Below are 12,539 nucleotides of genomic sequence, written 5' to 3' on the forward strand. Positions count from 1 at the left end.
TAACTTTTTAGGGTTATTCGAGTTTTATGTACACAATCACTATTCAATGTTTGTAATAGTGGTGTAAATGTGTGTGTGTTTTGTTTTGGGTAAAATTGACTTGTTTTTCATTTGGAACGAAAATCTTACATGTCAAAATTTGGAAGAGGAAAACTTTATTTAGAAAAGTTACAAAAAAAAAGGAAATTTTGGTAAACAATACGGACAGAAATGTTAAATTTGCAATGATCGTAAAGTTCGTGAGTTTTTTTTTTTTTGTATTTAGTTAGCAATAAAATAGACTTTAAAATGAAAATAAAATCGACACATATGCACTATTTATGCGTGCTATTTTAAAACTAGTAGTTACAAGTTAAATTAATGTTTCCCGATAGCTTTTTATTAATAAATTGTTATAGGAGAGTGCAGAATAGTTACAAAAAACACCCTCTCTCCTCTATGTAAAAAATGTATTTCTTAATAATAACGCTAATTTCTAAGCGCGCGGATTATATAGTGCGTAAGTACCAGAAAATATTACATATGAAAATATAGGAAAACAAATTTTCCCTGCAGTAAGAACTGTCGCTGAATATGCTCAGCAACCATTTTTGCCGTTGTTAAAGAAAATCATGGCGACCAGAGAAAACTATTACAGTAAACATAGTTAAAGTGTTTATATTGTAAGGGTTTCTTACCAGCGAGAATTTTAAATGTGAAATTCGTTCGCAACAGACCTGAATACACCTAAAACAAACTTCGGATAATCCTTAAAAAACAACGTCTGAAATGTAATACTTCTTCTGCTGAATCAGCGCATATTTACAGATAAATTTATTTTCTTAAAACTGTTTAAAACTCGAAATATGGTTTAAAAATTATATTTACTTAACTAAGAGAGAAATCGTCTTAAATTTTCTATGGTTAAAAGTATGTTAAAATAACGTCTATTTCAATTTCTTCTTGACATTCTTAGATCAAGTTATTCCAAAGGAGAATAATTAAATACTTTACGTAAACACTATTTCCATATACTTTTATTCGTTTTATATATTGTTCGTTTTTATGTAATAAAACATTGTTGTCCATTTTGATGAAGAATTTTTCGTTTTAATGAAAAATTTGTTTTTGTTTAATTTTATATTGGTTGTATAATGCTTGTTTATTGTCTAAAGTCCTGTTTCATGTTTTGCAATATTTGATTGTCTTCTGCTTCAAATATACGTAATTTTATATGCATGGTGGTCTTTATGTATTGAATAAAGTTCAGTTTTACAATAAATCGCATAATATTAGTTTATTTCTTGGTACATGTAATTTATAAGTAAACAATGAACATGTTTTAGTATTTAAAATCCATGATATAACGAAATATTGATTACTTTTACAGCATAAACACAAAGATTTTCCCGTTTGAATTCTTTTGATGTGTTTTTTAATACTGAATGAATTTCAGGACAAATCATCATGTTTCTTATTTTCTCTTTTTATAATGCGATTCTTAAGTTTTCTAATTCTTTTTGTAAAACCTTTGATTCATTATCGACAGTTTGACTCTTCAACATATCTTGCTTGTTAGGACCTCAGCAATGACGTCATTTTTTCAACTCACAGGCCTTAATGACATAAAATACAAAGGTTGTAGTTTAACCTTAACAATGATAATAATACTGACTTGGCTTTTCTTAGGGATTGATGTATTGGTCTCACAAGATTCTCACTAGGAATAATAAAATTTATTGATAATCATATGAGGCACTTATATCGGAGAATGAGGACAGCGCTCGTAAGATTTTTATATGTTAGATTGCGTTGATCCTTTTGTGATGACCTATAAAAATGAAAACTGGCGGTAGTGTTACATAGTGTATAAGTTTATTTCTAAACTTAATTCATTTATTTTAAGTTGTACAATATTCTGATGAGTCTAGTCTGGCACAAAGCAACTTGGTATTTTATACAGGATTACTTATATTAAATTAGGGGAAAAAATTGAAAATGGAAAGATTTTGGACATTTTAATAGAACGCTCAACATGAAAACTAAAGCTCAGATAAAACTATTCATTTTAAAATAGAAAACATATTTTCAGTAATTTTCATGTTTCAGATAAAGCAGCGTACTCTATACTATATAGCTCATTCTTTCGACAATATAACAAACTGTATCCGAATATGATATTAAATTAATTTATTTATAATAATAGCATCTTACATATCAAGATGATTACCAAAGAATTTGATCACAAAAGAGTATTTCATAGTTGCATCTCCATCTATGATGGTAATCATATTGGGAGGTAGAGTGTAAATATATATATGCGTCGGTGTACACACACACACACACACATATATATATATATATATATATATATATATATATATATATATATATAAATGAATAGGTTCCATTCATAGGGGAAACTAAATGTATGCATATACATGCATATACATTCAACTCTCACTTAGGGAGGTTCATTGGAAAATATGGCGGTGTTTCCACGCTGCCAGTATCAATAATAACAATACAAACTATTTACTATATATGTAACAAAACAACAGTATGGTTAACAAATTTATAAAAATACTAAGCGAGAATGCGATAAAAATAAACGTGTTGTGTAAGATATAGAAGCCAGTTGAATTACATTTTGGTCACGTAAGATATCCATCTAATATCTCTGTGAAAGATGATTGATTTAATTAAGGATATTCGGTTTCTTCTGCAGCTTTAATTGACTTGAATAAATCTAAAGGAACTCTTCATAACGTTATGAATATATTTATATAGTTGAACGGAACTGCGCAGATATTTTAATACATGATTGAGTAAGTGGCGAGACTATGTAAAATCAGAATTTTAAGCAAAACCCGATTTTAATCATCAGTATAGTTTGTAGGATGATTCAATTATCCTACCGTTTCTTTAATATTTGGATGAATTTTGCGTAGGGATTTGCCTTTGGGCTCAAAATGCAGTACATTTCTTATATGAGTTTTCGTTGTAGCGTAATCATGTTCCATGAAGACATTTTTGAGGCCTGCAACAATCAACGAGTTGTTGTTGGCGACAGATTTGCTTCGTTGGATATTTAAAGTGCTATTCATCAAGTTTTACAATCGTAGCGATCGCCTTAGAACACGCTGTATCATTCTGGTGAAAGAGTGCATTTGCGTTTTTATTTGTTGCTGACTTCTTTCTTTAACGCTTCAATAATACTACATAATACTTGTCATCGGTAGTTTATTTTATAAACGCAATCGATGAATAAATACTATATCCAACTGAAGATACGCTGACCAAATAATAACTTGCTGATGTTTGCATCGTATTAGTGTAACTTTTTTATATTCATTTGGTGTAGGCGCCTCTTCTCTCTTATTCTCCGTTTCTTTAATTCTTGTATTATTCAAGAAAAAATGATATATCTGTGAGCTGAAACGATAGGTGAACATAAACCGAACAGGATTGTTACATTATTCTTGTAATCTCTCTGCGTCAGTTACAAAACACTTGGTTTGTTGTTGTCTACCATCAGCTGCAATGTTAAACTTCTCGTAGGAAAGGACAGCTCCCACTTTAAAACGATTTTAATCAACTTTTCTTTCTATGTAGCAACTGTCCCGGAATCGCAAATGAGTTCACCATTCAAAGTACTGTTGATCATACTTCGTCCATTGGAAAAAAACGCCCAAAGTATCAACTGCAGAGACCAACGTGTGTTGACCGCTATGTGCTAGCAGAAAGGAAGCATATCAAAACAGGGATGACGCATCTTAACAATTAATCGAATAAAGCACAACATTCGGTCTATCAAATAACTCCCAAAAACAAACTTTGCACTGAAATTCAAATAGTGAAAAGTTAAAGAGAATAATAAATAAGGTAATGAATAGATGTAATATCACTATTTTATTATTAAGAGATTAAAAGTTATTTCGTCAGTACTTAATAGACAATTTGCAAAAAGCAAGGGTACTATTTTATTTCTTTTTACTTGTATGGTGTAATTGTACAGCAAGTGATCGAACCAATATATTAATAATGGTCTTTCTTTGATTTTGAACTGATTTGGACAAAGCGCAAAGAAGGACACTAATATAGATAATGTAATAAACCATTTTCTATCTTCTGTGTTTTTATACATATTAGGTAAAATATCAAAGAATTATCAGTGAATCAGTTGGAGTGTTATTTATTCTTTCTGCTTTGATATCGTATATTAGATCAAGTTCGGCATTTACATAGTTGATTGCCTATTTCATAGAAATAGGTACTAGTGCAGAGAGTGATCCGAACGTAACCCAGCGACTGCTCTGCTGACGTCAACAGCCGGAGTAAGCTGAGCGTCGCCGTAACATAAAGCTGAGCCACTTAAAAGGCACGATGTTTTTCAACGCGGCGCGCGTTGCAAATTCAAAGCAGCAGACGACAATTTAGAAGGGGAAGAAAAGAAAAAAGAAAAGTAAAAAACACACACACCAGTTCCTACATTTACGGAAAAGACACACAAGTTATTAAATTCAAGGCAGGAAAAAAAGTGTAAAAACATGAATTTCACATCTTTATGTGACCAACTCAAAAGCCCAGCTGGATTTTTGCCAACAAAAACAATTACTGGCAAGGTCGAAAACGTGTTCGCTATGCGGACAGAGCTGTTAGCTTTTGAGAAGAGCAAAATTCAGCGATCGCTATTCCTGAAGGTGTCAGGTTAGCAATTGGCGAACGTATAATCCACTAACGACTGGCACATTTTTCGCAAAGTCCAGGCTTACGATAGCAACAATTATCAAAACTATTTACCTGTGGTCTTACCAGCGAGCCACAAAAAAAGATCTCCAACGCGAATGCGGTTTAAGGTCATCAAACACCATCGCCGATTGGAAAAAATTCCTGAGAGATCTGTGGAGAATATTTTCTCAGAAATCCCCGGCAGATAAGGGGCCCAGGCCATACGGTGGAAATAGACGAGGCAGTATTCAATCGCCGAAAACTTCACGTAGGCCGACTAATCACACCGTTCTGGGTCTTCGGTGGATACGACCCTGCCCTAAATGAGGGTTTCTTGGTGAGTGTACCAAACCAGGTACAGAAACCCCCCTTCCCTTAATAAAACAGTATATTCTGCCGGGGACCACGGTCGAATCAGACTGTTGGAAGACATACAAGGGAGAGGGATATCGCCATTTGACGGTGAACCACAGCCTTTATTTTGTAGATCCCGAAACGAAGGCTACGACGAATCATGTAGAGCGAATGTGGAAGGAAGCGAAACAACGCAACAAAGTTGAATGCGGGACCAACTGGGAGCTTTTGGACACATATCTCTTAGAGTTTATGTGGAGTCCAAGATTTGGTAATGCTCCGTTTGTCTCCATATTAGCTCAAATCGCCGAAAGCTACCCTCTTACACATCCACTACCACCTCTACGTCCACTTTGTCGTCGTGTGATACCGTCCAACAGTCCGAGGAAACAACATAACTAAAAAATAAGAACAAATGTTTCACTTTTCACGTTTTTCTAAAATAAAAAAAATATATAAGACTTCTGCCTCTCCCCCCTCAAAGTTTGGTTTTCATTTTTTGTTTGTAAAAAAACAAACAAAAAAAGACTGTTTCAACTTTACACGTTTTCTATTAAAAAAGAACATAAAATACCCCCCCCCAAAAAAAACTGTTTTGTTTTTATTTTTCTTGCAACAAAAGAAGAAAAAATATCTTTGAAAGTATTGTTTTGGACTTACCAAGGAACCTTTTATTGAATAAACAAATGTTTACAATTATTTTCCATAAAAAATATTTATATATAAAAAAAATGTTATACCATTTTCCTTTGTCGGTAATAAAACTTTAAAGTTAAGGTAAATGTTCCTTTTCTTTTCCTTGTAATGCTATGCGACGCTCGGCTTAATTTCCCACGGCGACGCTCGGATTACTCCGGCCGCTGACGTCAGTGTTCCGGTGACAGCTGGATCACTCCCTGCACTAGTACCTAGAAATACTTGGTTTGTGTTACATTGCAGAGGGGTGTGATAGTCCTGAAATGGCTAACCTTGTCGTATTTTTATGTAAATGATCCATTCATATTCTAACAGAACAATCGCCACATGGTACGCATAAATACATCGAGATATGTATAAATGGACAATGTAATCAACCACATCAGTAATATATTAAGTTTTCTATACTCAATAATATAAGGTATCACACTTGCTATATTCTGTAGAATGTATATTATGTGAAATGGTATCATTTTAATAAGAATTATTATCATCATCTTATTACGATGAATATTATGAATATTATGCTGAATATTGTTATTAAAACGTCTTGGAGAAGTTGGCCAAAAGTAGACGTTTTTCTTTTATTGAAAGCACAAGTCTCTTTAATTATGATCAGTATGGCTTCCATGGCTTTCATTCAACAGCTGTAACTGAACAGATCTATCACTTTATGGATAATTCATGCGCGAGAGGGTCTTTGCGTTTCGTATTTCGAAGGCGTTCGATAGAGTGTGGCATTCTGTTTTTTTCACATAAACTTAGAGGTTAAATTATTTGTAGTTAAGTTCTTGACATTATAAACTATTTTCTTTCTGGGCAAAGCTCGCAAGTCAATTTTATGGAGTATCTTACATTCCTTTTACTATGAATGCGTATTTTAGACCAACAACGTTTCTTCTCTATATAAATGACCTTCCAGATAATATTATTTATGTTTATGTCTCCACCCTCTAATCTAGTATACATTTGTGACCATCTTACTCAGATCAGTTGAAATCTACAGTTGATCTAGAAGTTGATATGGGTTCAGTTATAAATTGGTATCAGAAATGGCATGCTAAGACTCATCTATTGCATTTCAATTGCAGACATGTCCCTTTCTCTCCTAAAATTCTCATAGATTATTCTGTTGCTGATGAGAAATCGACTCTAAAAGTTTTTGATAGTTCTTTTCCATCAAATCTCTCTTTGAGTCATGTACACAGGCGGAAAACAGAAAGTCCGCACTTGTATTTTTTTCAATAACTGCAAATTTACGCTAAATTTCATGTAATTGTTTAAACAAACTATACCTCATGTGATTGACCTCTTATTCTTCTATAATTTTTACCTGTTCATATTTGACTTTTAATTAAAATATTCTAGTGTTCACGTCAATTTAAAAAAATAACTTCAAATTGAGGAGGCAAAAAGAAAATCTGCACAATGGAAAATTGTTATTTAAATGTAACTTTAGGACATTAGTGCAACACAAATACAACAGGAACACAATGAACTAGTTAATCTTTAGTAGCATAGCCCTTCTGCAATTTGACAGTCTGCAATATTTTGAGAATTCCTTGAATAAGACTGCAGCAATACTCCGGAAAAAGGGTATCCCACTCTTCTTTAACTTTTGTCCAGAGTTCTTCTAAATTTGAAATTTTATCGTTGTGTAGCGGTTGCTTGATGTAATGTCATACGTTTTCGATAGGATTGAGGTCTAGAGATTGTGCAGTCCAATCAAAATACGGAATATCATGCTCTTCCAGGAACCTCTTGAGATTGCCAGCTGTGCATATGGGAGCATTATCCTGCATGAAGATGGGATTATAATCCAAATTCCGACCAAAGTAGGGTAGAAAATGCTAAGTCAACATATTAATATACCTGCTCGAATTAATTGAACTTTGCAAGCGAACTAAAAGCCCTGGACCATTGCTACTAATAATGCTCCACACCAAAATTGAACCTTCACCACCTTGCAGCGTTGAAACTGGGCACCTAGGATTAAATTATTCGTCTTTCTGTCTATGGACGTACTGCCTAGCTTATTGAACTTGCTTTCATCGCAAAAAAGCAATTTTGAACAATATGAAGAGTCGTGATCTTCATTACATCTGACGATGTCCAGAATGCGCTTTCTGTTCTTACACAGAAATCATTGGCTTGCGTCTTTCAATATATCCTCACAAATTTAATTCTTTTAATCTGTTCTTTACAGTAGAAAGAGAGCACTTTTAAAAAGATTGCACTGTTGCTGGATTTGGAGAACCGTTTCAAATCTGTTTCTTAGGCTCCGGATCTTGATAGTATTGTCTTCCCTGTTAGAAGTAACTCAAGTACGACCAGATTTAGTGGCATCACAGACACTGCCGCTATTTGGTGTTTTGCACAGTATTTCGTACCATTTTCTCATCACATTTAAATCTGCGGCCGCTTTCTCGATTGTGTTACCTATAAAGGTGGATATTAATGAGCTCCTAACAATCACTAAAAGAAAGCCGTTCCATATCGACTAAATGTTACGTTGTATAACCTGGAACAACAACAATTATGATTAGAGATGTTTTGTTGCATGTTGGTGAATATATTAAACTGATTGAACAATTTGAAGTTATTTGTTTACATTGACGTGAACACTAGAATATTTCAATTAAAAGTCAAGTATGAACACGTAAAATAATGGAGGAAAAAGAGGAGAATAAAATGAGGTATAGGTTGTTTATACAGTCACATTAAATTTACCTTAAATTTGCAGTTTTTGACAAAAAAAATTAGTGCACTGTCTTTTTTGTCGGCACTGTATATTAAATCTATTGATACTACACAAATCTTTGATCTGTAGACTTGAAATTTTGTATATACTTTAGACATGTGGAAAATTTTTAATCGGTTTTTATCCGGAAAAACGACGGCTCAGAGGACAAAATTGAAAATTGGTACTCGGGCAATCATCGGGTTTTTATTTGTTTGCCAGTTGTTTCACGGTTGCGTACGAGCGGTCGTGAAATATAATAACTTATGTTAAGAATCAATAAGTTTGAAAACACCTTTTAAAGTTTCTGGCAAGCTGATCTTGTGGTTATCGTACCTGACATGCTGCCTTTAAGTTTTGGTTTCGATCTCAGCTCGAGTCCTTTTCTTTTACATTAATATTTACAAGAAATGAATTGTTTAGAAATAGCACACTACTCGCATGCACATGTCTCAGTTTTTCGTTTTTATTTTATTTTTAAAGGAATTTAACGTTACGTTAAATACCTAGAGTATTTCTATTTATAATACATAAGAGATCTGCATTGAATAAAACATAATATGTGTACGTATTTAAGGACCGGGAAACGCGAGGCGGTCTTGTAGTATATATATATATATATATATATATATATATATATATATATATATATATATATATATATATGAATATATATATATATAAATATGTATATAGATATATAAATCTATATATATATAAATGAATATATGTATATAAATATATATATTTATGTAGTTGTATATATATAAATATATATATGTATATATATATTTGTACATTTATATATTTATATATATGCATATATATATTTATATATATATATATATTTATATATACATATATTCATATATATATATTTATATATACATATATGCATATATATATATAGTTGATAAATTACTAAAACGTGTGAAACTATACATTTAGAAATTAAGGCCTTATGGTAAATATATTTTTCATTTTTTTGCTTTTTTTAATTTTACACGGACATCAACTTTTGTTTTGCTTTTATGTATCGTTACTATCTAATAGTTTGGTATGCTCGCAAAACATTTCAAAGTGTAGACATTTCTGTTCTAATTATTTTGCTTATTCATGCTACAGATTCTAGTATCTTACAAAGTACTTAATGATACAAGTATTTCTAGTAAAATAGATTTCGTTAACAATTGATTTTAGAGGTGGCTGTATCTTTGCCAACGTTATTGGAGTTCTATAAGTTCCATAAGAATTACGTGGTTAATAGCTTAGTATCTCCGTTTTCTATTTCACGTATATTTTTAATGGCATCTGTTTATATTTCACTACTGCTATTGTTGATTACATTTTTGTATGTGTGAATTTTCTAGCAGTTAGCGTAAGTTCTTAGTATGCAAATTTAATTATACCACTTGGATTTAAACAGCATTTTTTTATGTTGTTTTTTACTCGCTATATGGGTGAATAACATCTTATTTTAAACATAAATATATAAGGTATATTATTTTAAATATAAATATATCAGGTATATTATATGTAATTGTTTTTTTTTTATCTTAAACTACCATATAATTACATTATATTTTTATATATATTTGAGTCTTACTTGAGAGTTTAAAATGAATGCAACAATAAATATAAGATCATTTATATTAATAAATCTATTCATAACCACATTCATATGGTTTTATGTATATTTACATGGCTGTGTGGTGCATATTTCGAGAGATGTAAAACAACTAGTTTTGTTTCATATTTTATGGGTGAGTTCACGAATATATAATACCCGCATATTCAAGTAAGGGTACTTCTCTTCTTATGTTTACAGAAAATTAAACTAAACGTTCTTGTATAAAGTTCATGTCCAATAGCTCTCTCTTTGTGAAATTTTTAAATTACATGTTCACCCCAAACAAGGCACAGTGCGACTTTGATGTAGCGGGCTATTATCAGGGACATGAGTTGCAGAGATACTATGTGGTGAGATGAGCAGTAAGATGTCTGTTCACATTACACGTGAATACATGTACGTCAGTATAGTTAGGAATGCAGGAAACAGGAAGGGAATTCCAAAGTCTAGCAATTCTAGAAAAGAAACTAGAAGACTTTCTTACATCTAGGGATCTCAACTATGTAGGGGCGGAACTTTGCTGATTGTCGGGTTTGCTGGGGGCATTTACGTCGAGGGTGTTCAAGGGCTTGTAGCTCGTCGGAGAATGCACTATTAACACACGTGTAAAACAAGCAGGGGAATGCAAGTTTTCTTCGATTGGACAGAGATTGAAGCTTAGATGATAGTTCAGGTTGGTGACTCTTTATTGAACCCTGTCAAGGAGTAAGGGACTTGTAGCAGGTGCACCAGCCCAGATATGTTAACAGTTCTCCAGACATGGGCGAATTCTGAGCTTGTAAGGGTACAGGATACTTTCAGGCGTAAGTAACTTTTTAGCACGGTAGAGAGAACCCACATTCTTCACAGCAGCTTTAGCAATGCTCTCGGTGTATCTGTTCCAACTCATTTTCCCTGTGAACGAGAGTCCGAGAACTTGAAAGGAGTACTTACAGGTAATATATCTTTAGCCATAACTATTAATGGTAGAGAAGGTTTCTTGTAATTTATGAATGAAACAAGTTTAATCTCGGCAGTATTGAATGTGACCATCATTTTTTGTCCTCATTCAACTACAGTTTAGATGTTTCTTTTAGTGTTTCTGCCATTACCTTAGATATGTGTTCATTTCTTTTCACATCGTGTCTGTTTTAGAGTGTGGTGCGAATATAGCCATCTCAGAGTGTTGTGTTAGAAAAGATGATATATTGTTCTCCAAACGGCACCAAATAAACGTAAATGTTGTATTGCCACGTATTAAATCAACGTATAGGCATATGTTGTATAGAGTGGTTATCACACGGGGATATATGACATAAAATATAGTTATTAGCGAAGAAAAATATGCTTCATACCTTTTCTTTCTCCGGAGTTCTTCTGTTGTCACTGCTGAGCTCTGTGATGAAACATGCGAAAACCAACACCAAAAACCTCATAACATCATAACACTATAAGACACCTGAATTTTTTTCTGTTATGCATCACAAGATAACGACTTTATATTTCACAAAATATACATTTATTTCATGTTGCCTTAGTTGGTCTTGACCAGGAGTCTGCTTACGTGTGGACCTTGCCTTTTTCTTTCGAGCCCCGCTTCCCGGACTTGTAGCGCGTCTGTTCACTTCGATGACCAAACTCAAACTCTCAATCTTATCTTCTTGACCACATGACCTGTCAGTTCTGTCACGCGATCATCAAATCACACGCCTCACGAACGTGCAACCTCTCAGGTACGAAACTGCTAGAGGTCGATGTAATTATCATTTTTGTTTATATTTAACTTAGCTTATTTCTGTAAACATTTATCTTTCAGACCAGTTTTATTCTTAAAACAATAGCTCCCAATATAAACTATTTTAACAATGTCACTATATATAGATAAATAGATCGAGAATAGCTAATTTTACTTTTAACCGTTCTACTATCTAACAAAAGACAGGTTTTTTTCAGGGAGGACATTTATGAATATTAGGATTAATAAAGGCAAAGGGTACATCCGGATTCCTATCATATTGTTTAGATGTACGGCAGTCGAAGACAACTACGATTATGCTCATATTTAAGGAGGATTTAATTATGTTCAGTATTTGTCTAGTGAAACCTATGATCTGATGTTTCTGAAAAGGCCATATCCTATCAAAAGCCTTAGATATATCTAGGGCTACTGCCCTCCCCCATCTCATTTATCTAGTCTATGGTATATACATTCGAAGATTACTGTTAGGATATCTGCCGTAGAAACGGGCTACCTAAAATCAAATTGTTCGTAAGTCAGAGGTTCAGCAACTGTAAAGTGATTTACTATAACTTGATTATGGACTAAAATATTTTGGCGAAAAGAGGGAGAATGCTAATGGAGCAATAAATTAATGGGCCAGTTTTTTTCGCCAGAATTCTTGTAAACTTGTACCACAGAAGCAGTTTTCA

The sequence above is a fragment of the Euprymna scolopes genome, chromosome 3 (assembly GCF_053919585.1).
Source record: "Euprymna scolopes isolate OS-2025 chromosome 3, ASM5391958v1, whole genome shotgun sequence".
NCBI lineage: Eukaryota > Metazoa > Mollusca > Cephalopoda > Sepiida > Sepiolidae > Euprymna > Euprymna scolopes.